The 27,994-nt window shown below is 38.2% G+C and overlaps 1 pseudogene; it reads right to left on the minus strand.

Annotated features, from left to right (window-relative positions):
- Nucleotides 1–219: 219 nt before the first annotated feature.
- Nucleotides 220–27,986, minus strand: LOC124461734 (annotated as a pseudogene).
- Nucleotides 27,987–27,994: the final 8 nt, after the last annotated feature.

Raw genomic sequence — 27,994 nt, forward strand, 5'->3', positions numbered from 1 at the left:
TCGAAGAAATGAATGTGATGTAAATGCTCGAAGTACTTGTTGATGTTGGTCAATCCCTCTACGTCTGTTGGCTGTTGGTCTTTGTTGGTTTCGCTCATCTCGTACCTCTTGTAATTGTGATGCACGTAACTGCGCCATTCTTACACGGACATCTGCATTATTTTGTTGCCTTTCTGCATCTGATCTTATTGCTCTTCTATCTTGCATGCCTCTAGATCTGTTTGTTTGACGACTCAAATTAGCCCCCCTGCGTGTTCGTGCCATTGTTGTAATAAATCAAGTTGGAAAACTGATTGGTGTATAACGTGTATTATTTTCTTGATCAATAATTAGCGCAGCGAGTTCGGTCGCACTCGAGTTGTAACAACGACTGAACTCGAGACGCACAATTCTTGTGCGCACCTTCCACCGAACCACACTCGGCGACAGCGACAGAACGCTGGCGGCCCGCTAAAACGGTTCTTTTTAAACCACAAATGCGCCGCCGATAAATATATAAAATTCTCGAGTGTGGTGTTTGTTACCAAACTACTCCGAAACGGCTCGACCGATTCTCACGAAATTTTTTATGCAGATCGTGTAGGACTGAGAATCGGCCAACATATATCGGACAACGGCCTTCCTCTGGACACTGAACTTCCTCCTCACACTTGGCTTTCGGCTCCTTACGTTTGCGTCGTGGAATCGGTGGCCGCTTGCCTTTTTCAAAACAGCAGATCTTTTTCGGTTTAATTTGAATGGGCACTCTACCCAAGTGACCTGATACTTGCGGGCAGCTTTATCCGACTCCTTGTACAGGCACTCGTCAAAGGTGGGGAATCTCTCTGGGCAGGGATCGGCACAACACTCTGCTGGTTGCTTCAGAAGGTGATGAAACTGGAATGGTTCTTCCTTTTCTTTCTTGGGCTTGGCTATACTTTTAGGGCTGCACTGAGTTTTGTTTTGACAGCCTCCATTATCCACTTTGGAACACTTAGGTGAATCCACGAAATCCTTAGATGCCATTCTGCGAGACAGTCCAAAACCTTTGCATCCTGTCAATGCTTGGGGCCGCACCCTTCCTAGAATATTTCGCCACATAGACATGACAAATTTAGAAGAAAAATATTGTCCTGAAGTTAAAAGAAAATTTCAACTGTTTGTTCCGAAAAAAAAACTGGAAAATTTAATTTTTGTATACGAAAATCCCCAAGCGAAGCCGTGTGAACTCGACAGTGTACATCACCTTACTGAAATCTAGAAAGTCTCAACGTTGTATATGGTTTTTCACGGCCTCTTTCGATTGGAAGATTTAAATTATTTTTGTTGAATTTCATCTCTTATCAAGTAGGCCGTGTGTCTAATTTCACTCGTATAAAACACAGGTAGTTGAGATATCCATCACAGTTAGTCAGTTTTAATCGTGAGCTCGTTATTATTTGGGTATAAAAAATAGATGTTGGCCGATTCTCAGTCCTACACGATCTGCATAAAAAATTTCGTGAGAATCGGTCGAGCCGTTTCGGAGTAGTTTGGTAACAAACACCACACTCGAGAATTTTATATACATATATAGATATGCAGTTAAACCAAATGATATACAAAGGAAAAAATTTCACTCACTTTTGCAATTGTCAAGTGGACCATCATCTAAATTTGCAATATAAAAATCGATTAGAAGCTGTGGTGCATATTTTTTCATATCAGGTTGGGTCACAACTTCCTCGATTTCGCCAAATTGAACAAGAAATACCAATTGTCGATTACGTGGAAAACCACATATAATCCTATCCGCCTTAAGGTTGCGAGTAAATCCATTTTTAATTCACTTTAAACTTCATTTAAAGAATTTGAAGTCTTGTAATTGGACAATTTAGTTACATACATTTTTTTCTTGTGGTGTCAAGTTTGGAGTTGATTCAGACGTTTGTGGTGGTTGGGGAACTAAATCTGCTAAAATAAATAAAGGAATAAATACATTTATTTAAGACACCTCAAGGTAAGTTTTACTTACCGGCAGCTTTTCCATTCTGAAGTGTCCCAGTTGGACGTCTTTGCTGTAAGAAGTTAATGTATGAATTTTAAATGTGGCTAAATACTTACATACATATTTTAGAGTACCTTGGGTTGAGTTGTAATAAAAAAAAAGAAGAAATCGCAAAACATGTGTTAAATTGCTGAGCGACGCCACGCTGCACATAGGTAGATTTTGAAAAATAAGGCGGCCAAAAGTCAACAAAAAAAATCATTTTAAGAACAAACTATTGATGCACATTGTTAGGAGATACTTCAGAGAAACTAATTTCATCATTCCCACCTTTCAAAATAGCGCCCGCGCCGAATTACAGGTAGTCAAACTTCGATTATCATTCACAGTGTTTTCAGTGATACATTTTTCCAAAGTCAATATTTATTTTTGCAAAGTTACTATCAAAGTAATTGTGATGGATATCAATAGTCCAGATAAGTACCTTTATGTGTTATGTAGTACTCACCAATTTTAAGAATGTTTTGCATACATTAGCATTGTTATAAAAGACGAAGATGAAGTTATAGTTGGCCACCTATAGCCACCTATTCACGAAATATACTTATTCGAAGTTTTTGCGCGGCGATAAAAAAAAAAAATTCGAGACCCGGTGCACTGTGGTTGTGGCCATAGCCTAAAAATCAAAATATCTGTGGGAAATGGTATTGAGAGGGAGCAATCAAAGTAATAGAAGAGAGGAGACAAACGCGTAGTGGCCGAACATTCTAGTAGTAGTAGAGAGAGCAGGGCATAGGATCATTATATAAGTTGAGAGAGAGCTTGTTAAAGAGGCCGTGGATCATTCGCAAAGAGACTGTCAACTGAGTCGCACGTGAAGGTCCATAATTAGTTTAGTGTTATTTCTATAAGTATGTTTAAATTCTAACAATATATTGAACTCGATTGTCATCAAACAATTCAAATATTAATAAATAAATAAATATAGTAACGATCGCTAAATCAACGCTACATTTTTGGGGGCTCGCCCGAAATATTGTTTAAAGAAATTAACATACAAACATATAACACTGCGTGAGTGAAAGAGACAACAAACAAAGTTCTTCGAAGTGACAAAGCAAAAACTTTTGTGTCGTCATCATTGTGTAAGAGCAAGCGAGATAGGCTGTGCTAAATTGTTGCATAAAATCTTTGGTGCCCAAATACGTTACGACGCAGACAATACACGCACGAGCATGTTTGGTAACGGACGGCGATCAGTGAATTTTTCTAGAACAGTCTAGAAATATTTGGACAGAGCGAATCAAGAAGAAAAACGTCAGCAGAGGCAGAGGCAACCCGTTGGCAGAGGCGAACCGTTGGCAGAGGCAACCCGTTGGCAGAGGCAAAGCTGGACGTAGCGTGAGGCAAAACGTCAGCAGAGGCAGAGGCAACCGTTGGCAGGCAGAGGCAACCCGTTGGCAGAGGCAAAGCTGGACGTAGCGTGAGGCAAAACGTCAGCAGAGGCAGAGGCAACCCGTTGGCAGAGGCGAACCGTTGGCAGAGGCAACCCGTTGGCAGAGGCAAAGCTGGACGTAGCGTGAGGCAAAACGTCAGCAGAGGCAGAGGCAACCCGTTGGCAGAGGCGAACCGTTGGCAGAGGCAACCCGTTGGCAGAGGCAAAGCTGGACGTAGCGTGAGGCAAAACGTCAGCAGAGGCAGAGGCAACCCGTTGGCAGAGGCAACCCGTTGGCAGAGGCAAAGCTGGACGTAGCGTGAGGCAAAACGTCAGCAGAGGCAGAGGCAACCCGTTGGCAGAGGCGAACCGTTGACAGAGGCAACCCGTTGGCAGAGGCAAAGCTGGACGTAGCGTGAGGCAAAACGTCAGCAGAGGCAGAGGCAACCCGTTGGCAGAGGCAACCCGTTGGCAGAGGCAAAGCTGGGCGTGGTGTGTGATAAAACGTCAGCAGAGGCAGAGGCAACCCGTTGGCAGAGGCAGAAGCTGGACGCGGCAAGAGACAAAACGTTAGAAGAGGACAGACAACCTGCTGGCAGAAATTAAACGAAGACTTCGTGGGACAGGAGCGGACTTGGGTAAATTTTTTGGGGACTATATGTATATAGTTCTAACCTTAATTGAATTTACTAAAACTAACCTTAGCATTAATTATTGGTATTGAACAAAGAAAATATTGTAATATGGAGCTTGACGAGGTTATGGCATTGCGAGTCGCAGATTTGCGAAATAAGTTGGCCGAATTGAACCTAAGCACAGTGGGAAGAAAACGTGATCTACAGAATAGACTTCTTACTCATTACGATATTCAAGACCAAGATAGCGAGGATGAAGAAGTAGAATCAGTAGTTACAGCTAGAGGCGAATTGCCCATAAACAATTGTAGTCGATCTTGGTACACCTTAAAAGATGTTGAGGGCAGTGTATCCTATTTTTCCGGCTCAGGTAGTCCCGACATTGATTCGTGGGTACAAGAGATAGAAGAGTGTGCTATTACAGTACAATGGGACAAGTTACAGACCTTTATATACGCCAAACAGTTGTTAGCTGCGGCAGCTAAATCATTTATTCGGAGTCAACATGGTATAAACAATTGGGAGATATTAAAAGCAGCACTGCGCAAAGAATTTGGTTCGAAACGATCAGCAGCTGAGATTCATAGAATATTATCGCAACGTTCTCAGAAAAGAGAGGAGACTTTGCATGAATATTTGTATGCTTTAATGGAAATTGCCAAACCAGTGAATTTGGACGATGAGAGCTTGATAGAATACTTTGTAAAGGGCATTCCAGACTCACAAGTAAATAAAGCTATTCTATTTCAAGCCAGGAATCTACAAGAACTGAAGTTTCAAATAGAAACGTATCAGAAAGTTCGTGCTTCACAAGTCGTTAAACAAGTTTGAGGCTCAGTCAGGAGGAAAGATTAATCAGGGTATATTTATTAATTGATACATCTAAGAATCGGAAATGCTATAGTTGCGGTGATACATCACATATCACAAGAAATATTTATTTTATGATTGGATCGAAACCGTTATTAGGCGGAGCTAGACACTTAACAGGAATTGGCGACAGTAAAGTGTTGACTTTCGGTAGTTTTATCATACCAGTGAAAGTGGATGGTTTAGTTATGAACATAGAATTCCATGTAGTGCCAGATCAGGATATAAGTTTTGATGCTATACTGGGTCGAACGATATTGAACACTGTCAATATAAATGTAACAGCAAATGGATCTAGGTTTGCTATGCGCAACGATATAGAAGTTTGTCACACCCATAGTATGTCAAAGAGAAAACAAAATGAGTCAGATATTCAGTGGGCAGGAGATATTGAAAATATCTTCATCACAAATATTGAAGACAGGGATAAGAGTCCAGACATAAATCTTTCGCATTTAAACCATTTGATAAAAGGGGAAGTAGAGAAATTAATTCGGAACTACCAGCCAAAAAGAAATGCAAACGCACCAGTAAGCATGAAAATTATATTGAGCGACGAATACCTGTGTATCAGCACCCGAGACGTTTAGCCCTTTGTGATCAGGAAATTGTTGATAAACAAATTCAAGAATGGCTAGCAGAGAAAATAATTAAAACCAGTACTTCTGAGTACGCGTCGCCAGTTGTCTTAGTCTCGAAAAAGAATGGTCAGAAGCGTTTATGCTGTAACTACAGAAAATTAATCGAAAAGAAAGATGTTCCTTTGAGAGTTGCTCGTTGGGCTATGATCTTCAAGATTTTGATTATGTTATCGTACATCGATCAGGTACTCAAATGAGGCACGTCGATGCGTTGAGTCGTTTTGCATGTTTTATGCTTGTTGAGGACACTATTAAACATCGATTAAAAGAAGCTCAGTTGCAAGATGAGTGGACCAAGGCAGTAAGGACGCTAGTCGAAAAAGAAAGTTATAAAGACTTCTATATAGAGAACGAGATTCTCTTTAAAGACCCTAATTGTGAGTTGATTGTAGTGCCTTCGGAAATGGAACATGAGATTATTAGACTTGCACATACCCAGGGTCACTTTTCCGTCAAGAAAACGCAAGATTTAATCGAGAAATCATACTATATTCCCGAATTGAGAGATAAGGTTATTCGTGTGGAGTGTATTGTTATTAACGCAAAGGCTGGCAAAAGAGAGGGATATCTAACTTCGATAGAAAAGGGTGACAAACCACTTTGTTCTTACCATATTGATCACGTCGGACCAATGGAACTTACAAATAAACGGTATAATTACTTGTTGGTTATTATAGATGGTTTTTCTAAGTACGTTTGGTTATATCCCACTAGGAGCACAGGCGTAGATGAAGTGATACGGTGTTTAGAAGTTCAAGCAACAAATTTTGGGAACCCAGTACGATTGATATCTGATAGAGGCGCGGCTTTTACATCGCATATTTTCAAAAAGTATTGCGAGGATCACGACATCGTGCATTTATTGATTACCACCGGAGTACCGCGAGGAAATGGGCAGGTTGAAAGGATTCACAAGATTGTTATTCCAATGCTAGCTAAAATGAGTTTAGATAATCCAGCTTCATGGTATAAATACGTTGGGAAAGTTCAGCAAATCATCAACGATACGGCACCTAGAAGTACTAAGATAGCTCCTTTTAAGATCCTAACCGGTATTGACATGCGTAGATCAGAGGATGTAAACCTTAAAGAACTACTCGATGATCTTCTAATCGAAGAACTAGCAGAACACAGAAAGAAAATACGAATGGAGGCAGTTGAAAATATAAAACAAATTCAGGAGGAGAACAAGAAGTCAGCTAATCTAAAGAGAAAAGAGGGAAAACGATTCAAAAAAAATGATTTGGTTGCTATTAAGCGTACCCAATATGGCGTTGGTCTGAAACTTAAAGGAAAGTATTTAGGACCCTATAAAGTAACGGCAATTAAAAATCATGGAAGATATGAAGTAGAGAAAGTTGGACAGGCGGAAGGGCCTAATAGGACATCAACTGTATCGGAATATATGAAATTGTGGGGACCGTCATTCGGGTCGAATGTACAGTCAGGAGGGCCGAATGTGGGAAATGGTATTGAGAGGGAGCAATCAAAAGTAATAGAAGAGAGGAGACAAACGCGTAGTGGCCGAACATTCTAGTAGTAGTAGAGAGAGCAGGGCATAGGATCATTATATAAGTTGAGAGAGAGCTTGTTAAAGAGGCCGTGGATCATTCGCAAAGAGACTGTCAACTGAGTCGCACGTCAAGGTCCATAATTAGTTTAGTGTTATTTCTATAAGTATGTTTAAATTCTAACAATATATTGAACTCGATTGTCATCAAACAATTCAAATATTAATAAATAATTAAATATAGTAACGATCGCTAAATCAACGCTACATATATTTTGCCAAATTGTACACAAATTGTATAACAACCTTGATGGCAAACCGGATTTTTCTGGAAATCTAACGGAACTTGCGCAAAATTCCATTGAAAACATGAACACGTGTTCATGTTTGAAGCCGGACTACGCTTTGCTTGCTTTTCGCCACAACAAAAACGCTTTTCAAAGGGATAGAACGTGTGACAGAGTACTCCAGAAAAATATTATTTATAATGAATTTTGAAGTTGAAGGTATTTACTTTAATTTATTCTTATTTGAAGATTAAATTGACAAATTAAATATTTTTTGTGTATTTTTGAATAACCTAACCTTTTTTGTGTATTTTGTGAATGTCTTTTTTCATGTTTACTTAATGTTTTAGTTGTGTTACCCCCGGCTCCCCTCATTGTGAGTGGTATAACTGTGTTTGTCAATGTTTTAAGGTAATAAAAATGAAAATGGTAGCTGCTGCTAGTTTTTTGCATTCGTTTTCGTCATTTGTGTTTGTTTATTATTTTTTGTTTTGTATAATATTTTTTTTATAATTTTTATTTCGACATTTCATTTTTGGTATAGGTGCGTCTTCTAATTGCGTAGGTTTATCTAGTGCCTCTGGTGTGAGAGAAGTGACGAGAAGGTATTTATTTGACCTGATGCAAGGCCAAAATATACGAACCATGGAAGAAAAACTAGATTTTTTGAAAAGTTACCTCCTCGAGTCTTCCAAAGTTTCTGAAACTATCAAAAAATCTTTGAAACATAAATTTTTTTTTAGAAAAATATTATTTGTGGTTAGAAGGGACATTTGAAATACCAATTGATTCGTCAAATCGTCAAGGGCGTCCTTGTAAACAGTTTTCTGAATCGAGTGATCGAAGCGAGAGAAGAAAGACTGAGGTAATACGAAGTTTGGTAAATCCTGAGGTGATAGTCCATGCTGCACAAGTGGTTTTGCAAAATGATGGGAAAAGAAATGCATCTAAAATCCTTAAGGATATAACGAACTCACCAACACGGGCTGGCAAGTATAGAAAGTCATACTCCAAGAGTAATGAAACCATTCCTCCTTTCCTTTGAAGCTCTCAAAATGTTTGTTGAGGCTGATCTGACAAGGCGACAATACGAAATAATAAGAGCAACAAACAAAGGCCATTATCCCTGTTATGATCTATTATTGAAAGCTAAAAAAGAATGCTATCCACCTAAAATGGCTATGAAAATTACAGCTACTAGCGCGGAAACGGACCTTCAAAGACCATAATAAGATTTTTGGCAAAATCCCACACCTTCTTCGCCACGCTTTTGTAAGCCGATTCGGTTCAGGTTCGTGAAAGGAACACTGATGTAACCAATGATGAAATAAAATTTGTGGAGAATGCTTGCAAAGCTCTTGCGTCGACCGAAGTGTCTATAGGTCAGATTGCTTTTAAATTTAATCATATTATGAAGATGACCATGGTTGATAGAAAAGTGTGTAACGCGGCAACTAACACAACCTCAACAAGTCGGTGTTACATATGTGGTGCCACATCAAAGAACTTCAATGATTTAAGTAACAAAAATGTTGTATGTCCTGAAGCATTAGAATTTGGAATTTCCATATTACACGCCAGGATAAGACTCTTTGAAAGCATTTTACACCTGAAATTGCCAATAAAAAATATAGAGCAAGAAAGACAACTGAAGAAAAAACATTAGAAGAACAGACAAAAAAAATAATACAAGAACGATTTCGATTAGAAACTGGACTATTGGTAGACATGCCCAAAGCCAACTTTGGCAACACATACTAGTAGGCGGTTTTTCGAAAACATTTATTTGGCATCTGACATTACAGGAATAAACCATGAACTTATATATAGATTTAAAGTTATTTTAGAAGCCATTTCCAGTGGCTTCAAAATTGATACTGCCAAATACGATGCATATGCCTTAGAAACTGCAAATCTATATATAAAGTTATATGATTGGCATCCTATGACCCCCACTATGCATAAAATTCTATTACATGGAGCTAGCATAATTGAAAATGCATTGTTGCCAATTGGACAACTATCCGAAAAATGTGGAGGTGCCTTGAGTAAAACTTGCAGCTCAAAAGAAAAAAAAAAAAAGTAAAAAAAGAAAGGAAGGCAGCATTTAAAAGACCCGCGAATGCACTGCTTGATTGCAGAAAGAAAGTTCACCACAGTGATACATTTCTTTTTCCCATTATGCCAATAGCGGATAATGTCACTTTGACAATTGACTTCGGGTCTAAACGAAGATCAAAGCTAGGCATAGAGCATAGGCGAACTATCTTGATAAATTCTTTTCAAATTGGCAACCGAGCGGAACAGTCCTTTGCAGGAAGTGAGAAAAAAATTAATATTTCATTTTTTTTGTGGTTAAAATAACCCAAGTAAATTTTAAATACAAATAAATACAAGCCATCCTTCATGGGCTTGAATCGGAAATAAAAAAGAAACCATTGATGTTGGTGTTCTCTATTTCAAGATATACATTTTGAGTAAGTGCTAATTTTTCTTTGAATCATTAAAATTTGGTAATTTTTGCAAATAAAATTTTGCACGCAGATTTTCAAAGTCTCGGTATGTTCGTTCATGATGGAAAAGAAAAAAGGAAATTAAAATGTATTGCTTTGATTAAGCAGAAGGTAATTATACAGCTCTAAAGAAAAGAAAAAAAAAACGCATTAACGACATTCACATTTTATCATGTATGTGTATATAATTTTTTTTGTTAGACAAACGTAAAGCCCAAATTTTGGTGTCAATGATTTCCAAAGCCAGAAGTCCAAGACATTTATGTTGGATAGTGCAAGCAGCGAAGAAGTTATTCACCAAAGAGACGAAGCAATTACATTGGCGACCATCTGATCAGTCAGATTTCGATACAACACGCGGCAAGCGGTGAAAAGTGAAAACAGCGAAAACACGCAGCCCAAAGAATAAATTGTAACCGAGTTAAAAAGTGAAAATCAAGTAAAAAAGGGTTTAAGCCAGAAAGCCATAGTGAAAACGAAAATTTTTAACTTCTTCTTTTGTTTAAACCTAGGTAATATACTAGAATCGAAAGCTAGAATAAGTTGGTGTACAAGTAATAATTGGTAATAAGAGAAAAAAAAAAATGCAAAAGGAGTGAAGCAAGTGAAAAAAAAAAGTATACAAAGAAGAAAACGCAAAGCAACATTTCGAGCCACATTGTGCAAAACCAAAATTGTTTTTTTTAAGTCGCGAGGTAACATACACTAAAAATGAAAAAAAAGGAGCAAAAACAAAAAAATGAAAAAAAAATGAAATCTAATGCAAAATTGAAAGGTCAAAAAAAAATCTATAACAGAGGAAGAAGAAAGTGAAAATATAAAAGAAAAAAAAATTTAAAAAAAAGAACAAGCATGAGCAATTGCTTTACTTGGTAACGAAACAAAAAATGTGAACATAATTAATACAAAAAAAATTAAATTAAATCTATAGCCTCTACAGCAATTCCTCGAAGGCCTTCGTCGGACGCTACAAGGGTGAGTTTTTTCTACTACATTTTTTTGTTACCAAAATATAAAGCGAAGTCGGAGACGTTAAGCAAGAGTATTCAATGCAAAGACAAAAGCGAAACAATTGTCGTTGCTTATCTCCACTCCGTTTGCCCCTCTATATATTTTTATATACTTCTAATGTGTTTCGAATAAAATCATGCGTAAAGAAAAGAAAAAAGAAAATGAACTGAAAAGTGAAAAGTATCAAAAGAGAAAAGGGCAAGAGTGAATAAATATGCATAATTGTTTTATTGAAACATTTTGTATGTGAAGAGTTGAAAAAAAATTTAACGGTTAATTTTTATACGCTGCATATGTAAGCGTTGCGTTTTGCTTTTGCACAGTGGGTCGAAATTTAAAAAAAAAAAAAAAAGAGAAGTTAATGTTCATGAAATTATGCCGAGTATTTAGAATATTTTTTTTTGATATTCATTTAATTATCTTTGAATATAAATCGATATGCGTTAAAGTTTCGAGCTATATATTTTTTTTAGTAATTACAAATTAATTCATATCATTTATGAAGTTGTAAATTTTCTTATAGTATATAGTATATATTATGGAATGGTTTTGGTTTTTTTTAATGTGAGTTAACTTTGTTCTCAGAATACTACATGAAACATTAGATTCTAAGAAATGAATGATTGTGAGAATACATTAATTTAAGTGAATAATAATGATTTTTATAATGAGGTAATTTTCTGAACTTTCTTTTTGGGCAATCTAATGTGAATAAGGATGTCTGTTCTGGGATTTTCCCCTAGCGCTGAAAGGAAAATCATGGTAGGGTGGGTAGAGAGCGCGGCTGTAGATACACCTATACAGCCAACACTAGGACTATTTTCTTCTATTCTTTGCTCTCTATTCTATTTCGAGTTTCAGCACAGGGACTTTATTTAAAGTTGCTGACGTGTGAGTGGGTGAAACACATTCATCAAAGAACCACCCCAGCCGATTGTCTTGCTAGCCGCATTAAGAGTCCCGCAGATGAATCGTGTTAACACCAAGATAGGCCTCACACAATAACGTATAGTTGCCGACTGCAATGGTTGGTAAGCCTTTGTGGTGTCGTGGTTATAGATATATAGTTACAGAAATTTTTGCCGCCCAACCATGGGGCACATTCTAATTAGATACAATAATTTTTGCTGCCCATCGGCTACGTTAAGGCTTTGTACGTTACAGTAATTTTTGGCGCCCAACTGAGGGGCCCGATTCTAATTTGATAATTATCTCCCTAAGGTTTTCTCAGGTAGATAATTCATTTGGTAGATTGACCCCTTTTCTTCTTTTAATTTCTTTGTGCATTCTAATCTTTTATTCTATACTATCAACAATTAAAATCGTAAAGTTAACTATTATTGGAATTACCGGTCTCCGATATTCAACTAGGTTACTAATTGTTCCGAATATTTTAAAGCTAACTGTCAACATGAACCCAAGGCAAACAATAACTGTCAAAACAGCAGAAACTACTAACTTTTGGCATGTGACCTAGAGCTAGACTCTGGTTTGAAAAGTGTTGAGTAGACGAAGGCTTGATAGTAGCCTAGACTCTGTACCTCTTGCTTTAATAGAATACGTATTACCTGGAATTATGATTGTGACAAATGGCTGAAACATCATCTAAGGATAATGCAACCGCTAGTATTATTGTAGAGAGTACATAGACTAGTCAGTCTAGTTTTGTTATCCCGTTTAGTATAGCCCGTAGCAGCTTAATTGTGAGTGGTCAGGACATTGGTGAGAACATTAATGGTTTAATCAGCCAACCCCAGATCATAATTGGCATAGCAAGCGACTATATTAAGACAGGTAACGAATCCCTTTTTAAATTCATTTATGTAGGTGCAACTCAAATAAAAGAGGGAAGATGATTTTTTTTTGAGAATAGGAACTATGGGATGTAGAGTCAAGTGACCCTAACCCAACCGCTTAAAAAGAAAGACACTACCCAAAATATGAGTGTACTTATGTAAATTTCTATTTCGTGTTGCTAAGAAAATAGCATCCCTAACGCAGATATCAAGAGTAGTCCCTAGTGATAAAGTAAATTATTACACCTGAATTCACTTAGAGTAACCCGAAAAGAAAAATTATTCAAAATTATTATTCAAAAAAAAAAAAAATAAGAATTTGATTAACATTTGGTTGAATTGATAACGCTATCGAATATTTAAAAATGTCAGTAATACACAGTGATAGAGAGTACGAGGAGGTACCACGATCATCCTCATCACAAGTGTGTAGCATTTGTTCACAAGTTATTTCAGACGTACACGAAAGGGCAACGACAAAGTGTATGCACTCATTTCATAGAAATTGTATAATTACTTATGTTTCGACAAATCAAGAGTGTCCGGTATGCAAGCCTTTATGCCACCTTAGAGATGTACAAGTTAGAACTGAGTTATCAGCCAGTCAAAAACGAGGAGCAGTTCCTAAAGTCCATAATACGCGACAGCAGAGGCAAGCACACCTTTTATCTGGTCCAGAACAGTCAGCCATACCTGATGACAATAGTCCGCAAAATACGGTGATGAATTCATCAGAAGAGGTAGAACCACTACGAACAGCGAAAAGACAGGGAAGACCTCCTAAGCGAAGAGTACAACGCGCTCAACCAGAAAATTTTGAGAGACATCAGACAAGAGTCAACGCCACAGCTAGTACATCGGCACCAGCGGTCGACTACGAAAGATTGTTTGAAAGAATAGAGAATCTTATAAATCAGAAGTTTGAGAGTTTGCAGACGAATGAAGCAGCAGCCAGCATACAAGAATTAAATACGCAGGCTAGAGCACAATCTTCACCCAGAAATTCGCCGATTTCTACATCAAGTATTAGGAGCGAAAAGGTTACACAGATTATCCAGAGTTGGGGTATAAAGTTCGAGGGATCACAAAAAGCAGTACCGTGCAAGAATTCTTGTACAGAGTGCGTGCATTAACTATGGATAGTTTAGATGGAGTAAAGTAGTCTGTAAGAACCTACATATTCTCCTAACTGGAAAAGCCCGAGATTGGTATTGGAGATACCGTAAAGAGATCACGCAAGTAGAATGGACAGATTTTTGTGACAAACTCAAAAGACAATATCGTGATAACAAGGATGATGATTTAATTTTTGAAGAAATAAGAAGTAGGAAGCAAAAGATTGGAGAATCATTTGATAATTTTTATGGGATGTAATATCCATTGTTAGTAGGCTTTCGGTTCCATTGGAAGAGGATAGACTAGTGCAGCAGTTGCAGCGTAACCTGATACCGGAAGTGCGTGAAGCATTGTTATATATATCAGTTGTTTCGGTGTCACATCTACGACAGTTAGTACAAAGAAGAGAAAATCTATTGGGAGAGACACTAATTAAGCGTCCGATCAAGAGTGTAAATTTTTCTAAACCCGTTTACAAATCCGTAGCTGCAGTACTAGACGCCACAGAACAGTCAGAAGACGAATTGTCGGTGAAAGAGGTAGATGCAGTTCAGCGAGTGGCGAATTCTTTGGTTTGTTGGAATTGTGACGTAGAAGGACATCGCTGGGACATGTGCCTAGAAGATCGGATTATCTTTTGTTACGGCTGCGGAACCAAAGGAGTATACAAGCCGCAGTGTATAAAATGTTCAAATCGGACGGAAAACTATCGGAAGGGACCACCGTATGGCAACAAGCGGACGGACCCTTAGTAAATGTTGCTCACAAAAGATTAAATCGTAATTACACTGAACAAGAAAAGCAAGAAAACATTTCAGAGTTACAAACAAATAGAAAGAATATTAAGTTACATCCAATTAAACCATACCACATACGTTTAAAAGAATATGCAAGATTGCGAAAAAATATTTTCTGATGATAGTAATGTCGCATGCGTCAAGAGAGCACCAAAGCGCTCAACCTTGCGTATGCGTAACTTTTGGAAAGCTGTACGAAATACCAAAGAAGGTTAATTTGTTCAGTAATTAATGAAGCCGTAGATGGCCGATTTTATGCTTCAATTTCATTTTTACAATTTTTAGAATTAGGCTTATTAGACACAGGGGCAAATATTAGTTGCATTGGAGCAGACCTGGCTAAAATAGACTGGTCGCACAATTCAAAATTTCGCAAAATTAATTCGTCAGTAAAAACGGCTGATGGACAGCCACAAACAGTTATTGGATCCATACAACTGAACGTAAAATATAGGGAGCAGATGAAGGACATTAATTTCTTTATAATCCCTTCGATTAAGCATAGGGTAGTATTAGGAACAGATTTTTGGAAAGCTTTCAGATTGGCCCCGGGTGTAATTTCCTCGATTGAAACTTCAAATAGCAACGTGCCTAGATTAACAGAGAAAGACGGTGAGGAAAAGTTTCCGCTGACAGCAGAAGAAGAAAAACGTTTAGGCGGAATCATTAGTCTATTTCCAGACTTTAAAAGGCAAGGCCTCGGAAGAACAAAGCTTCTGCAACATCATATAGAGGTAGGCAATGCCACCCCGATTAAACAGCGATTTTACCCAGTTTCACCGGCTGTTGAAAAAGTTATGTTTCAGGAGATCGATAGAATGTTAGAGCTAGGAGTTATTGAGAAGTCAAATAGTCCTTGGAGTTCGCCCATGCGTTTGGTGATTAAACCTGGAAAAGTTCGTTTATGCTTAGATGCACGACGTATTAACGAGGTTACAAAGAAAGACGCATACCCACTGCCCAGCATCAATGGAATTTTCGCAAGACTACCAAAAGCTAACATCATCTCCAAGATAGATTTGAAGGATGCTTTTTGGCAAATAGGTTTGAGTGAGGAATCAAAAGCAATCACAGCATTTACAGTACCCGGTCGTCCATTGTATCATTTTGTGGTTATGCCATTTGGTTTGTGTAATGCCGCGCAAACAATGTGTAGACTAATGGATGAAATAATACCCCCTGAATTAAAATATTTACTTTTGGATACTTAGACGATTTATGTCTAGTATCAGAAAGCTTTGAGGAACATCTTATTGTGTTAGCCAAGCTAGCTGAGCAATTTCGAATGGCGAATGTGACTTTAAATGCGGCAAAGAGCAAATTTTGTCACAAAAGTTGCATTTTTAGGATATATAGTAGGCAATGGAGGAATTTCAACTGACACATCAAAAACAGACGCGATTCAGTCATGGCCAATTCCGAAGACAGTTAAACAAGTAAGAGCGTTTATGGGAGTAGTCGGATGGTATAGACGATTTATACCTAACTTTTCAGATATTAGTTTTTCAATCACCGAGCTTCTGTCGTCGAAAAAGAAATTTGTCTGGAACGAGCAAGCTCAGAAATCCTTTGAAAAGCTTAAGTCTGCGTTGACTTCAGCTCCAGTTTTGCAGAACCCGAACTTTGAACGGAAGTTCTATGTGCATTGCGATGCGAGCGATGTCGGCATAGGCGCTACGTTAGTTCAAATGTCAGATGAAGGAGAAGAAAAACCAATTTTATTTATGTCCAAGAAACTGAGTTCAGCTCATCGAAACTACAGTGTAACGGAGCGGGAATGTTTAGCAGCATTAGAAGCAATCGACAGGTTTAGATGCTATATTGAGATGCAGGAGTTTGAATTGATTACGGATCATGCGAGCCTTTTGTGGCTGATGAAGCAACCTAATTTGAAGGGACGGTTGGCTAGATGGGCCATGAAATTGCAAAGTTACAAGTTCACGATAAGCCATAGAAGAGGTCGGGACAATGTCGTACCTGATGCGCTTTCGAGAATGTTTTCAGATGAAATAAGTGCACTAGAAGAAGTTTATCCTGGTGTTGATTTAAATTCCAACTGTTTTGGTGATAGTGAATATCAGAATTTGAAAAAAAGTTTTTAGATAGTCTGGGAGAGTATCCAGATATACGAGTAGAAGATGGTTTTGTCTATATACGAACTGAACATGATGATGGAAATTTAGAAAATCAAGAATCGAGATGGATACTGTGGATTCCATCTGGTTTGACGACTGAAGTCATAGGCAGTGCTCATAATAGTGTTATATGAGCACATGGAGGAATGGCTAATGTAAGACCCTAGAATTAATAAGGAGATTTTTTTATTGGCCAGGCATGGTGTCACAAGTGAGAGATTATGTGCGTAACTGTGATATTTGCAAGTCTACCAAAGCCCCGAATTACATTTTAAAACCGCCGTTGGGAAAGCCAGCAGTTTCAATGCGTCCTTTTCAAAGGTTATACATAGACCTGGTCGGTCCATATCCACGCAGTAAGCGAGGGCATATTGGGTTGGTAATAGTTTTGGATCACTTTTCCAAATTTCATTGGCTTTGTCCGTTGAAGAAGTTGACATCTCGTTTAATACAGAAGTTTCTTCAGGATCATATTTTTTTATGTTTGGTATTCCGGAAATCCTAGTGAGCGATAACGGAGCACAATTCAAAGCGGTCGAATTTAAAGCGTGGCTAACGAAGCTTGGTATTAAGCATGTATATACAGCGTTGTATTCACCTCAAGCCAATGCCTCAGAACGGGTGAATCGATCAATCATAGCAGCGATTAGAGCTTATCTTAACGATGATCATAGAGAGTGGGATGAACATATTCCAGCTATTAGTTGTGCTCTGCGGAATGGTCATCATGTGAGCATTAATTGTACTCCATATTATGCAGTTTTTGGCTTTGACATGATTACACATGGGTCTCGTTATAGTCTACTAAGTAAGTTCAATTTATTAGATGAATCACTTAATCCCCTTAGGAAAGACGATCAATTGCAGTTGTTGAGAAAAGAAATAAAACAGCAAATTGCATCAGCAGCAGATAAAAACGCCAAGCAGTATAACTTGCGCACTCGGCAAATTCATTTTAGAATAGGGCAAGAAGTATTCAGAAGAAACTTCAGCCAGAGTAATTTTCAGAAAAATACGAATGCGAAATTCAATCCTCAATGGGTGAAATCTAGAGTCAGGGAATGTTTAGGGAATTGTTATTATGTTTTAGAAGACCTCCAAGGAAAATTACAAGGAACATATCATGCCAAAGATATTAAACAATGAGGTTTTCAAACTAATTACCCGAGAAAACTCTAGAATTCGTCTGTGGTTGTGGAGGTGCCTTGAGTAAAACTTGCAGCTCATGAATGGGAGAAAAGTCAAAGTCAAATGAATCCATTCGAATTGAATTCAAATAAATGAGTGACAACTACACAATGAAATGAATGAGTGTGAGTTTGTACTTGTCATATCTCTAAAAATACGTAACTGTGTTTAATTAAAGGCAATGAATTGAGTGTCAAAACATGGAATTGTACTAAGGCACTCGAATCATTAGAATTATTCGAATTGACTCATTTTTATTGGGATGTTTAAAAGCAACAAAAACTAATTATTTTATCAAAAATGTATGGAAAATAATGGCGAAATGGGGGCTATTAAAATTTGCTATACACCAAAAACTTAAGGACACAGTTTTGGATTTGACAATTTGGGACAAATTTTGTAAAACCTATTTTTTCTAAATTAGATTCCTAGTTGCCACGAACCGTGAAAACATAAATAAGGCTATCTAATATATTATAAAAAAAAAATCATATTCTTTAATTCATCATATACACAATGGATCTACTTTTTAATATACTTCACTATTTGGGAAAAAAATTCTTCTCTATCTCTGTAGGGGGTTTGAACCCGGTAACAAGAGTATTGTAGTCTGAGTAGGTCCCCACTGAGCCACTAACTACTCTAGTATTGTCACAAACAAATACAAATAAATACTAAATACTAAAATCAGAATTGGAATTCGAATGCATTCGAATCATAGCAACTCATTGACTCACTTTCTAACTCATTCAATTCGTTTTGTTTCGTTTGAATGTTGTGCGACTGATTTTTACGTCGCACACTCATTTAGTTGAAGTCGATTTTCAAAGTCATTCAATTCATTTATTTGGTTTTGAATGCTGTTAACTCGAATTGATTTTTCTATCACTCATGCAGCTCTCTAGTTTAAACCTAGGTAATATACTAGAATCGAAAGCTAGAATAAGTTGGTGTACAAGTAATAATTGGTAATAAGAGAAAAAAAAAAAAAAAAGCAAAAGGAGTGAAGCAAGTGAAAAAAAAAGTATACAAAGAAGAAAACGCAAAGCAACATTTCGAGCCACATTGTGCAAAACCAAAATTGTTTTTTTTAAGTCGCGAGGTAACATACACTAAAAATGAAAAAAAATGAGCAAAAACAAAAAATGAAAAAAATGAAATCTAATGCAAAATTGAAAGGTCAAAAAAAAATCTATAACAGAGGAAGAAGAAAGTGAAAATATAAAAGAAAAAAAAAATTAAAAAAAAAACAAGCATGAGCAATTGCTTTACTTGGTAACGAAACAAAAATGTGAACATAATTAATACAACAAAAATTAAATTAAATCTATAGCCTCTACAGCAATTCCTCGAAGGCCTTCGTCGGACGCTACAAGGGTGAGTTTTTTCTACTACATTTTTTTGTTACCAAAATATAAAGTGAAGTCGGAGACGTTAAGCAAGAGTATTCAATGCAAAGACAAAAGCGAAAACAATTGTCGTTGCTTATCTCCACTCCGTTTGCCCCTCTATATATTTTTATATACTTCTAATGTGTTTCGAATAAAATCATGCGTAAAGAAAAGAAAAAAGAAAATGAACTGAAAAGTGAAAGTATCAAAAGAGAAAAGGGCAAGAGTGAATAAATATGCATAATTGTTTTATTGAAACATTTTGTATGTGAAGAGTTGAAAAAAAAATTTAACGGTTAATTTTTATACGCTGCATATGTAAGCGTTACGTTTTGCTTTTGCACAGTGGGTCGAAGTTTAAAAAAAAAAAAAGAAAAGAGAAGTTAATGTTCATGAAATTATGCCGAGTATTAAGAATATTTTTTTTTGATATTGATTATCTTTGAATATAAATCGATATGCGTTAAAGTTTCGAGCTATATATTTTTTTTAGTAATTACAAATTAATTCATATCATTTATGAAGTTGTAAATTTTCTTATATATATACTATGGAATGGTTTTGGTTTTTTTTAATGTGAGTTAACTTTGTTCTCAGAATACTACATGAAACATTAGATTCTAAGAAATGAATGATTGTGAGAATACATTAATTTAAGTGAATAATAATGATTTTTATAATGAGGTAATTTTCTGAACTTTCTTTTTGGGCAATCTAATGTGAATAAGGATGTCTGTTCTGGGATTTTCCCCTAGCGCTGAAAGGAAAATCATGGTAGGGTGGGTAGAGAGCGCGGCTGTAGATACACCTATACAGCCAACACTAGGACTATTTTCTTCTATTCTTTGCTCTCTATTCTATTTCGAGTTTCAGCACAGGGACTTTATTTAAAGTTGCTGACGTGTGAGTGGGTGAAACACATTCATCAAAGAACCACCCCAGCCGATTGTCTTGCTAGCCGCATTAAGAGTCCCGCAGATGAATCGTGTTAACACCAAGATAGGCCTCACACAATAACGTATAGTTGCCGACTGCAATGGTTGGTAAGCCTTTGTGGTGTCGTGGTTATAGATATTTAGTTACAGAAATTTTTGCCGCCCAACCATGGGGCACATTCTAATTAGATACAATAATTTTTGCTGCCCATCGGCTACGTTAAGGCTTTGTACGTTACAAGAAGCAGCAGAAGCTCGCAACAAACATTTCCGATCATACCGTCTCAACTTTGCAAGAAAGTTTACAAGGGAAGAATGCAATCGCGACATCTATCAAAGGTTGTTATTAACTTCCGACCCATTCATAAGCTGTATGAAATTAACAAAAAAAAATCACATGAACCATTTTAAAGGGAAACCATAAATATGCTCATTCCTGCTGAGCCAAATGATAGTGCTAAGCATCACGATTTGGACTCGGAAGCAGAATAAACATATTCGTTTTTTTTTAAATAATATTATGTAACTCTGAATTTAAAAATAATAATATAATCTAATAGATAAAGCCAACTTTTGTAATGTTTCATTTAAAGTTAACCCATATTCAATAGAAAACCTTGCTATTTTAGTATTAAGTTAAAAAAAATTAATGTATTTTAATAGGAAATTAATGTATTTCAATAGGAAACAATAATATTTAATTATTTTTTCCATTTAAAGTTTATTTTATTGAAAAAATGTTTTTGGCCGCCTAATTTTGCAAATTCTACCTATATGCGACGTCTGTGGCTCGGACAATTGGGCGACATTGTCAACGGCGACAATTTGGTACTGAAGGGATATTATAACATCAATTTAATAACTACTAAATTGAAATCCAATACAAAATGTGTTTAAATGGAAACCATAAACTAAATAAGCATGATAAGTCGTTTTATTTCCTATCAATATGGATTTCACATAAATTTTATATAACTACGCATACATACATACATATGTCTGTACCCTTTAGTACCAAATTGTCGCCGTTGACAATGTCGCCCAATTGTCCGAACCACAGACGTCGGCAGAGAAAAATTCTGACAGCGTTTTTCATGCTGAGGTTAGCCGACGGCAGTGAAAAAGTATTAGTGTAATTGATTTTTGATATAAATAAAGGTAAGTGCTATTTAAATATTATCTATAATACACACAAATAGTGAATAGTAATTTTGTTGGCAAAGTATTAAATTAATGTATGTAATTCCCAACTAGTTTTAGCGTTGAAGATATGGTATGGCCATTACAATTGTGGATTCTTTAACGAAGTCTGCTGATGATAGAACTTGGTGGTTCTTGAAATAGCTATACAGACAACCTGCTCACCTTTTGTGCTGCCTATGATTTAAAATCTTACAAATAAATCAGTAAGATTGACCTGAAGCCCCGCCCCGCTCAAACAAATTTTTTGATTAACTTCAATTAGGTCGAAATCTAGACAAATTAAATTAAATGAATAGCATTATTTATAATCGAATGCTAATGAAAAGAGTAAGAAAATATGAAGTACGGAGAGTGAAAGGAAAACAAAGTATTTTGCCAACAAAATTAAATGCGAGTTCGACCCCGGGCTGTGCCAAAAGATAACATTTTTTTTTTTATTTTGTAATAATTTAATTTTTTTTCTCACAAAAAAAAAACATTAGCAACTGGTTTAGAAATAATTGACTTCAAGAACAGCATTACGTCGGAAATTCATAAAAGCTAGTAAGTACACAGCTGTTGTATGAAAAGCACAAAATTTTAATTCTTTTTTATATTTGCAGACCTCTCAAGTAGCTGGAGAAAACTCCCTCTTGTGAAGAGCCACAACCTGGATAAGAAACACAAAAAGTTGAGCTTTGGAACCTATCTTAAGGCTTTGAACATTCTTCTCGGTAAGTACATTAATTACTGAAAAACGTTAGTTTTGATATAATTCATTTCATTTCTAATATCTTAAATTTTTCTATTCCAGAAGCAGTTTAAAACACTTTCCCGGGGCAGCCTCCGGAAGTTGGGCTTCAGAATGTAATGGCCTGAGCTTAAAATATGGACAACAAAACAAAAAATTGAAAATTGAAGCAGCAGCTGTTAAATAAGCTTTATAAAAAGTTTTTCTCAGTTTTTAGTCCCTCTCCTCGTATAAAAAGATGCCAAACAAAAACGAAAGAACACGAAATATGTTAGCAAAGGGTTTTAACTGGATTGGGTTCTCGTTAATGCTTACCTGTAGGGCATGGTGTTCAAGTCCTCGGTGTATTTGAGTATCAAATTGTGCGACGGATGCGTGTTCATGGCAAACCATTGCTCCAATTTGGGCACTTCGGTGACCGGATCGATGAAAGTGCGATTCCTGCAGCTGCCGCCGCCGCATGATGGGCTGCCGTGTGTCCTGCTGCTGCTGCCGCCTGGCCAAATGCTGGCATGTAATGGCTCATGTACATGATCCTTCATCGAGAACATCGAATTGGGTACCATGGGAAAGGGCAATTGTTGATCCTTGTGCGAGGCGGTCACCAAATTGCCATCCATGGCCGTCGAGGGGGAACGAAATTCATCCAAATGACTGGCATCGATCTCATTGTCATTGTCCTCCAAGTCATCGTCATCCATATCCAGATCATCTTCCTCCTCTTTAAGTGTGCTGCGGCATTTCGGAATGGTCAACTCATTCTCATTATTGTTGTGATTGAGAGCCGAATCATCGGGTAATTGCTCATGATCCTGCTCGTTATGTCCACCTTCCGTATGCTCCTTGGAAATGTCATCCTTGTGCTCATCATTGGATTTCTCCTGCTGCTGTTGCTGTTGGCGTTCTTCCTCATGCACATTGCCATTGATCACATCGCTAATTTCACTCATAGCTCTTGTGGGTGCTGTGGCCTCATAGTCATCGTGCTCCTCATCGCCATCCATGAGCGGGGAATTCCGATTCGTCTCGTGGGTGGTCAGGGAGAGCGGCAATTGTGGAGTATTTGACCAACTCACAGGCGCCTCCTCATCCATATCATTGGAATGCTGGGACATGGTATCAATATCTTCTGATTTCAAGCTCATGGGACTCTTGAGATAATCATGCGACATGCGCGACAGATTGCCCATGCTCATGCTGGGCTGGCTACCAGCACTCGAGCTGGAGTTCTGCCCTAATTGGGCTCCATGATGCTGACTCAGATAACCATTCATGGCCGCGTGTCCCAGGGCACTCATTGTGGTGGTCACATTGCCCCTCATCTCGGCCCGTTTCTGGGCTGCGCGAGCATTCTTAAACCAGTAGACCACATTATTGACATCCAAAGGCTTGCGACCTCGACGCGACTCCAAGGCATTCAATTGCACCACATAATTCTGAATCTGCTAGCGTGAAGGATGGGTATTCTCTTGGAACCATTTCTGCAATTTGGGCAACTCCATTTCCGGATCGAAACTGGTTCGCATGCGAGTCTTCTGATTGGCATACTGAGGCGGAGCATGATGATGATGTATCGAAGGATGCATGGCCGGATGCATATATGGATGTACAAGCATACCAGAATGATGACCGGGACCAGCAGCCACACCCCAGCCCCACCCTGTCCAGCACTGGGATGATGGGCAGCGGCCACTGCCTCATTGGCCAGCAATAAACTCTCTCGGCTGCCCATGGAACCGGCATGAGCTGCTGCTGCGGCAGCCGCAGCCATTGGTGCAGTGCCCACTCCCACAGGAAAATCGACCAATTCATTGGGTCCTGCCCCCACCGGCACAGCAGACGGCGCTGTCATGAAGGGCAACATTTTGGGGGTCATGGCTGAGGCCTGGGGAGAGAGTTGATTTGACCACCATTGATCAAATTTGCGACGCAAATCATCCGATATATCCCCACCGGGCATGGCATATGTATTCTGATGCGAACTGCGACAAATCTGTGAGAGCGTTACCAACAAAGATACAAAGGAAAAGACACATGGAAAAGCATTACAAGAGGGTCAAAAAGAGGGACAGATTGGGAATGTATTATATAGTTATTAATGATATTTTGGAGACTTTCTTTTTCTATTCTTACAGAAGGTTAACTCAGTTTATAACAAGAGCCCTAGAGATTTAACTCCTTGAACTTCTAAAACGATTTCTGCCAAGACAAAACTTAAGCTAAGGCCATAAATAATAGTTGAGACTTTCGAAAATTCTTTTAGTTTATTTTATCTTTCATTTGGTTGTTTTGCAACAATGTAATAAGCCCTGTTGGACTGAAAAGACCTTCAGTTCAATGGTGACACAGACTAAGCGGGCGTCATAAAAATCACGCCAGGAATAAAGTCGAGTCGGGTAAGAGCCCTCAAGTGCTGGGGTTTACTTAGCCATAAATGGATAGGTAACCGATAGATAGATATCATATGGTAACAGCTAGATAGACATTGCATATATAACAGACAGAAAACCCCTTTCACCACCGCCCCTCCCCCTTCCCACCATCCAAAACCAACTGATATTAACTGACGCTTTGCTACTTGTCTACTCCGTGCTGTCCGCACTGTCCGCGCTTCTTCTATATAGAGAGATAGATAGATAGGTAGATAGTCTCCCTCCGATAGGCAACGATATAGCAGCTTATGAATTTAACAAATAGTGAAACAGACTACAGAAATAGAATTTGTGTTCGTGGTATATACAGATACAGATAGATATTTCCAATTCACTCGGGGCCCCAATATTACGGCTACCGATGAATTAAATGGTCAAAAAAGATATGGCTTACTGCTCTATTCTACACTAGTCCACCAATACTCTCTCTCTGTCACTCTCCTCCGCCTGCTCCTGCTAGCTTTACTCTGCTCGTCACCCAAATACGTGAGCTTCTGCTCATGGACATAGAATAGATAATGTCTTTATGAGTTGGCTGGTCGGTTGGTTGGTATTTGCTATCAGCTAAGGAGGCGCCTCAAATCACTTAAACTGCTCGAAACACACTCACACACACACACACACACACACACACAGAAAGGGTGGTATGGAAGAAGGGTGAGGTGTGGGATGGGGTGGTATGGGACAGACACCTAATTGTAAATAAAATGGGTTGACGCGTTGTCTTATGCCGACTTTGAGGTTCGGGGGTATTATTAAATTGATTTTCCTATCGCCTATTTGTACTGTTCTATGGCTACCTCTACCTAGATGCACACTAGACCCACACAGACACATACACGTAACAATTGAGAATTATGGAAAATGCTTATCATGTGATTAGAGAGCGAGAAAGAGCCAGGGAGGGAGTGAGAGGGAGGAAGAGACTGCTTTGCTAATATTAATCAGGTACAATAAAACTCTAGTCACAATATCAATTGAAGGGTATTTCGGGCCGTGATTTCTGTTTGATGATGATAGTGAACTAGGGTGTCGTCATCAGTCTTTAACATAGAAAATCATTCTGACTCTCCTTATTTTACTTTTGTCTTTTTCTTGTCGTTTTCTTTTAATGCCCAACTTTCGAGGAAGTGTGTGCAATGTGCCCGACAAAACACTTGAACAGAACCGAGGCCCAAACCTACTACGAATGAATAAACGAAGAAGAAAAAAACATACTCAAGCATACTTGAGTAGGAATTGACAGGATGAGAGACATTAAGAGAAAGAGGTAGAGAGAGAGAGAGAGAAATTTCTGGTTTTCAAGTTGAGTGCATAATACACCTTTTCATTTTACGCGTACCTCTTGTTCGACTCCTTGTTTGGCATTAATGATACGTCTTCTTCAGGTTTTGCAGCTCCATTCCGCACTCAGCGCTGTCACTTTCCACTTGAAGTTGTCAGGGCGCCCCTCTTGATGATGTCCCAGTCCCATTTTCCAGGGTACCGCTCTTCTCTGGTGTGTTTTGAACATTTCGGGTGTTATGTCGCGCCTACTGCGCATCGTTGGGCCTTTGATATTACGCATCGTTTCTAATTTGATTATAAACGCACACTCCATTTCTAAGCATCTTCATTTTCAGCCCGAATGCCTTCTATATATGTTCTTGTCCTTCTCATGATGAGTACGCTTCTCGGCTTACTCAATGATGCGTTGAAAGTGCCACAAAATTTAAAAAGAAAAGAAAATGGAATAGAAGGCCAGGTCATGAAGACATTTTGAGAGCCCGCATTTATGTCTGAACCTTTGGACGTACTGATGGTGGTGGTGGTGGATGGAAGGCGACGGCAAAGTCATGTCATGTTAGGTGCTGACAGCATTTTAAATGTAATGAAAACGAGATGCTTTCACTCTGTTTGCCCCATGACTCAACTCAGTTGGTTGACTTTGTGTATCTGAAGTATGCGACGACCTAGATGAAGAGGTTAAGCACAGCTAAGGGTTATGCCAAAAAAGGGTTAATGGCCCAAACGTAGTCACACAAGAACCTACTTTCGGAGAAACAATTACTTTAATTTACTTTTGATTTCGAACACTGATTAAACAATCGTTAGGCAAAATGGCAAAAATGAAAGGCACTTAACAAAATTTAGGGGCCAAGAAATCAGACGGATTTCTTAGCTTATAAAGACATTACAAAATCGTGAAATTCGGGATTAGCAGCACATATCGATGTAACAATTTGTCGGTTTTCTTCAGCAATTTTCTGAAATAATTCTATTGCAGTGCATTCTGCTGAATCGGGCAAGTTCTTGCTAAACAAAATCCGCAGTGTTAGTTCCAATATCCGATGTACAAAGTTGAGCTGACGGCCACGTGGCTCTGTATAAGCATATTGAAAAGCCTGTAGAATTGCATCATAGTCCGAAAATTCTTCACGCAAGGGTAAGAGATCTAACAGGGCTGATAGAATCTCTTCAAATTGAAAGTCCGTTGGATTTGTCATCAAAAGACGTGATAGGGCACTGCAAATGCGATCTCTTACAGCTGGTTCCGTCTCCTTTGTCATGGCATTGGCTATGCATTTGACAACCTCAGGCCAAGCTCCTGGAGATTTGGTATCTCCATAAAATAGTAGCTCTCCTAGGCCATAATAGCAATGCTGGCGACACTTGGCTTCTGCGTCATTTGTCCCATTAAAGAAAACATTAAATAGGGAATCAAAATAGTCGACAACTTGCATGTTCAGGTGCTTGATACTATCAGCGATGGTTTCGTATATCAGAGTCCTCCGTGCAGCACAATTATTATCTATGGCCATTCTTAGCATTTTAGACAGTATGCATATACCTTTGTCAAAATATACGGCATATTGTGCCGGTTCGGTAGCATATCCCAATTCCACAAATAAGCCAGCAGCATAACCAATAAGCATCTCATCTAGTCTACTGCCTTCCGCTGCGTCTAGATTGTCCTGACGTCCTTCAAAGTTTTGACATCTAGTTGATTGGGTCAATAACCTACGGGTGGCCTTGAAGAGCAATTTCACAACCTCTTGAGATTGTATAGCGGCTGCCTCAAAATCCCTGATGAGGTCAATTAAATCATCCAGAATATTAACAACCACAGTCCGGTTATCATCTTTAATAATCATCTCATAGAATTTGCGTACTATAATCTTAGAGTATTCGGTAAAGGCCGTTTCATTGCCCAGGCGATGGAAAGCCGTCAGAAATTTGGAAAGACTCTCAACACACGCCTTACGTACTGATGGTAACGGATGTTCAATCACTTTATATACATTCTCAAACACCGCCTGCAGATAAGGGCCAAAAGCAGCGCCCGTAGTTTCTGAAAATTCTTTGAGGGCAAACATCGCCTGCTCCATTTCAGTGACGTAATCATTTTCCACCATATCATCAA

This window comes from Drosophila willistoni, unplaced genomic scaffold (genome assembly GCF_018902025.1).
Source record: "Drosophila willistoni isolate 14030-0811.24 unplaced genomic scaffold, UCI_dwil_1.1 Seg611, whole genome shotgun sequence".
NCBI classification, from domain to species: Eukaryota; Metazoa; Arthropoda; class Insecta; order Diptera; family Drosophilidae; genus Drosophila; species Drosophila willistoni.